We start from the raw sequence: 5785 nt of genomic DNA on the forward strand, positions 1-5785 counted from the left end.
ATTGCATTTATAAGAACATTTTTCTTTGAAGCTGAACAAATGTATGGATTTTTTTTGTTTCTCCCCCTCCCCCACTCTGCTGTTTTTCTGTCTGTGTCCGTTTGCTGCATGATCTTCTGTATCTATTTCTCTTTTTGTCTTCTCTTCTCATCTTTCTCCTCTAGGATTCACCAGGACTTGCTCCTCGGGACCTCTATGTGGAAAGAGGTTCCCTGTCAATTGTGCCACCTCAGTTCCTGGCCTCTGCTGTGCTTCACCTTGACTTTCCCCTTCATCTCTCTTTTGTTGCATCATCATCTTACTGTGTGATTCACTTGTGTGGGCACTGGCTCACCGTGCAGGCACACAGCTTGCTGCGTGGGCACTCAGCTTGCCACATGGGCACTGGCTTGCTACATGAGCACTCATGAGGGCACTTGGCTCACCACATGAGCACTCAGCTCGCCATGCGGGCACTCAGTTTACCACGCGGGCACTTGGCTCACCACGTGGGCACTGGTTCACTGCGCAGGCATGCTATCTCTTCTTCTTTTTCACCAGGAGGCCCCAGGAATCAAACCTGGGTTCTCCCATGTGGTAGGCAGAGGCCCTGTCACCTGAGCCACATCCACTTCAAATGTATGCTAATACTACAAGATGTTAATATCAGACCCAAAAAAAACCATTATGCTAAGTGAAAGAAACTAGACACAAAGTACTACATATTGTATGGTTCCATTTATATGAAAGGCAAATATAAATCATTTATAAAGATGAAATTAGGTTATGTAGGGCTAGGGAAGGCATACAAAGGGTGTAGAGGTCTTCTTTTCGGAGTAATGAAATTGATCTAAAATTTTTTGTGGTGATGAATGCACAGCATTGTGATTATACTAAAAGTCATTAATTATACACTTTGGGTAGATCATATGGTATATGAATATATATCTCAATAAAACTGCTTAATAAATAAATAAATGTCCAAGAATAGTCAGAAATAGCAGCTATGTACAGCAGGGGAAGCATAGAGAATTTGAGAGGTGAAGAATTTTCTTGTTTGTTTGCTTATTATCATTACTGAAATAATGAAAATACCCTAATAATGACTGAAGTGATAAATGCACAACTATGTGATTATACCAAACACCACTGATTGTATACTTTGGATGAATTGTATGCTTTATTAGTATGTATCAATAATATTGATTTGTTTAAAAAATCTTTTAATTAAATTAAGTTAAACCACTAGGAGATACCACTATACACCTATTACCAGTGAGGGAGACTCTGACAATAGTAATTGCTGAAAGGATGCAGAGCAACTAGAACTCTCACAAGTTACTGGTGGGAACTCCACTCAGTTTCTTATAAAGTTAAACATACACTTACTGTATGGCCCAGCAATGCCTCCTAGAAATTTGCCCAAGGAAATAAAAATCTTTGTTCTCCCCAAAACCTATATGTGAATGATTTATTCAATGTTCCTCAACTGGAAAATGGAGTATCAAATTGTATTTCATCTTCCTCCTCTTCAACCTTTCACGGGGGAAAGACTCACCCCCGGGCTTTTGGGATGGCCTGACACTAAACAGATGAGACTGACAGCAGTTTATTAGTCACACGTACTCACAGCCTGGGGTGAATGACACCACACATGAGGCAGGGCCACATGGGGGTGTACTTGGGAACAGAGGGGACAAGCAGGGGCTGTGGGAGGCTAGGTTTGTAGTAACAAAGGGATGAGGTGCTCCCTCCTTCCTGAGGGGGTAGGCAATTGCCTTGTTTGAATAATTCTGTGGGCTGGCAGGAACCGAAGCCTGCTACTCAGGGATGAGCAGGCGCTGTATAAGATGTCTGTGACAAGGAGGGTCTTTTGGCAAGGGGTCCTTATCACAGTAGCAGAAGAGGAGGGAACTTGCAGTGAAGCCATTTGAGGCCTTTCCACTTTTACCAGATATCAAGGCTGTACCGAATACTGAATCTGAATTTCAAGCCTTCTACCAAAGGAATGAACTAATGAAACACACGGCAGCATGAAGGAATCTTCAATGCATCATGCCAAGTGAAAGAAGTCAGATTCAAATGGCTACAGACTGTATTATTCCATTTATAAGACAGTCTAGAAAAGGCAAAATTACACGAAGGGAGAACACATCAAAGTGGCCAGGGCTGAAGGATATGTTTTGACTACAAAAGGGTAACGTGGGAATTTTGGGGGGAGATGAACTGCTCTGTGTCTTGTTTGTGATGGTGGTTATACAACTCTGTGCATATGTCAAAACTCATATAACTGTACACAAAAAAAGAGAATTTTATTGAATATAAACTATGACTAAATTATGTCTATACATATCTATGTATGTATGTATATACATGCATGTATATGTGAAGTTTTTAAAAAGTTTTTTCCCCTCACACTACTGTCAGGCCATATCTCACAGATTCTGAATTTGTGCAATTATTTTTCTCGAACCTGAAAGCAGGACTGCCTGGATTTTGTTAACTTTCCATTTCCTCTCATTCCACAGAACCTAAAACTTCATCATTTGGAATTCATTCTTTTTGAGCAGGTTATTCTCTCTGTCACAGGAAGGTCCAGCTCCTGTTGTTAGGAGTGGTAAAGTAACACACTGCCATTAGCACTTCAGCAAGGATCCATTCATCGTGTGAACTAGCTGTCATTGTGTATGGTGACCAGGGCAATAAGGGGCCAGGGCACAGGACAGATGGGCTTTGATGGGAGAAAAAGGAGAGAAAGGCCTGTAGCACAGCAGAGCGTTAGGGCTCTAGAGGCTAGAGGTAGAGGTGGGAGGGCGCTGATCAGAGGGCCGCGAGGAGAGCGTGCCAAGGACACACTGTGCTGACTTCACAGCTTTGCCTCAGGCTGGCTCTGGACCTAGGCCAATCTCTTTCTCGAGCATTGATTTCATCTCTTCTGAATCCGTCAGGTCTCTCCTGTTTGTACAGCACTGAAACCTTTTACATCTGCTTATCTCTTTTGTTCCAAAGGAAGGAAAATTAGCCCTGATTTCCAGAAAAGTTGAGTAATTTACCCAAGGTCACCCTTTTTTAATACTGATGCCTGGACTCTTTCCATTATGTATACTCTGCTGCCCCCTGCCGTGCGTATGGCGTTAGGTACTAAATGACAAAGGCGCTCAAAACATAGTTGCTGCAATTTGTTAAAGAAAAATTTAACAAATATTTATGGAAAGCCTACCGTATGCCAGAAACGAGACAGGCATGACCCCTGTGCTCATAGATCTTGTTATATATAGGGGGAGATAGAATGACATGCAAACTTCATCAAAATGTGAATAAGTGTTATGAAGTACAAGGTGCTATATGAGGGCATAGGATAATGGTATGTGGCCACATCTGGAGGTTTAGGGGAATCTCACGTGAGATGGAACCCATGGGAATGGATTGTCGACTGGCTCTGGAGGTGGTACTGAGGAGCCTCCTGGGTGTCTGCATGAGCATCTGGGCCAAGTAGTACCATTCCTAAGCTGGAGGAGCCTGAAGAGGGTGAGACACTGCACGGGAAGAAAATGAGCTTCGCTTTGACCTTTCTCAGTTTGGAAATAATGAGATGTTCAGGTGTAGATCTGGAATAAGCAACAGGACCTAGGCAGGCAGGGGCAAGATTTGGCTAGAGATAGGAATTTGGAAGTTGTTTGGATGCAGATGTTATTTGAAACCGTGGAAACAGATGGAATCTCCTAGTGAAAAAAGAACAGAAACAGAAGAGGGCTGTAACTTCCCTGAGGAACTCCAGAACTTAAAAGGTCATTTCGAAGAGGTAGAACCAACAAAGGAAACTTAGAATGAGGGACCAGAGAGATAGGGAGGAAAACTGGGACAGCGTGATATTGCCAAAGCTAAGGAAGAGCATGTTTCAAGAAGGAGGCTGATAACGGTGGTGGAAGGTATATCAAGTAAAATGATTTTCCTGGCTAGCCTGGTGAAATTGAGATCCAGTCTCAGGAACGAAAAGGTTGCGAGGAGGATCAAGTTCAGGTCAGGACCTTTCAGAAAACTCTCCAGAAGTCACCAGACTCTGTTATCTTGAACCAGTGATCCTCATACTCTTTTGTTCACATATGTAGAAGTTTGGCATTATTTATGAGTTTTAAATAGTAAACTGGTTTGTTCCTCTGGGCATATTAGATTGTATTGGATTTAGAGGTTTCACTTTCACTTGATTAAATTATTATTAAGGCTTTGATTGGGCCACATCAGTAGGACATTGAGTCCCTGCCCACCAAGGCTCACAGAGGAAACGACAAGTTAACTGGAGTTTTGATGTTGGAGTCTTGGATGCTGGAGCCCCAGGAAGTAAACACACAGAAGAAGAACAGAGGAATAGAGACAGCTCCATAGACACGGCAGAAGACCTGACAAGAGAGATGAGCCATTCACCTGAGAGTTTACAGCTGATCTTGTAGACAGAGGAGAGCAGCTGAGCCCAGAGAGAATCAACCCTGGGGGAGAGACCAGGCCTAGAGAGCCTAATGGTCTACAGCTGACCTTGTGGCGAGAATAGAGCAGCTGAGAGAAACGAGCCCCAGGAGAAAGACAAGATGTATCCTAGCCTACAGCTGATATGGGAAGAAGCTGAGACCACGGAACCTTAAAGAAGAAGAGGAAACCTGAACCCTGGCAGACTCCTCAGCCATCTTGTTCCAACACGTAGCAACAGACGTTGATGAGGGAAGTAACTTATGCTTTATGGGCTGGTAACTGTAAGCTTCGACCCCAAATAATACTCTTTATAAATGCCAACAGATTTCCAGTATTTTGCATCAGCACCCCTTTGGCTGACTAACACAACATACCACCCAAAATAATTTTGAAAAAATATGTCACCTCATAATTAAAGGGCACTTCCCTGAAACTGATATTTTTCATTGTCCCTTTGGTGCCTCCAAGGTTTTTTATTACCCCAGGCAATGTACCATAGTGAGATTCAGGATGAGCCACAGATATGCTTTTCATATGAAGAATGGCAATACTGTGATTCTGAAGGAAAGGCCATCTTGGAGCCTCAGCCCCAGAAACTTCCTCAGGCAGAGTATATAAGGAAATTGAGGATTGTGGAAGTTAATTCCCCTAAAAATATAAGGCTTGAATACCCCTTATAAAGTCTTCATATATCTTAGGGGTATTGCACATTCCCATTCAAATGCCAGAGTAGAAAATTGGGAGCAATCTGAAATTACTGCCTGCTTCCTAGAACTTGGAACTGACTGATGGGGCCAACTGGCTCTAGTGAAATCAGAGACCCATTTTAAAAAGGCCCGAGGGGTATCAGGATATTCAGAGATAGGTGTAGGTGGCTTGGGTGATGGATTACAGGCCAGGGCATTACCAACCCTTCCAGGGGACCATCTGAAATTCTACCTCGTCTCTTAGAGTCAAGAGCCAGCCCTCAGGGCCTGTAGGCAACGGTGAATTTAGAATCCAATCAGATTTAGCAACTCGAAGGTGAGATGGAACTGTGAAGCAACATGACTATTTAGCACACCCATCCTAACTTGCCCACTCCAACTCATTCATTCTCGCAACTGCCACGTGCTAGGCAGTGTGCTAGGTGCTAGGATTGCCAGAAAAGAGGGGGGAAAGCATAAGCCACAGTCCAAGCCCTTGAGAAGTTCAGGGAGAAATAGACTTTAAACAAATAATCAAATGCATGGAGATAAAGATTTAATAGTAGCATGTGCAGGAGATGGTGGGGGTGGATGGGGGGAGGCATTGAAGAGAGTGACTTGGGTAAGAGAGTTCAAGGAAAACTTCACAAAGGAGG

Source organism: Dasypus novemcinctus, chromosome 24, assembly GCF_030445035.2.
Source record: "Dasypus novemcinctus isolate mDasNov1 chromosome 24, mDasNov1.1.hap2, whole genome shotgun sequence".
Taxonomy (NCBI): Eukaryota; Metazoa; Chordata; class Mammalia; order Cingulata; family Dasypodidae; genus Dasypus; species Dasypus novemcinctus.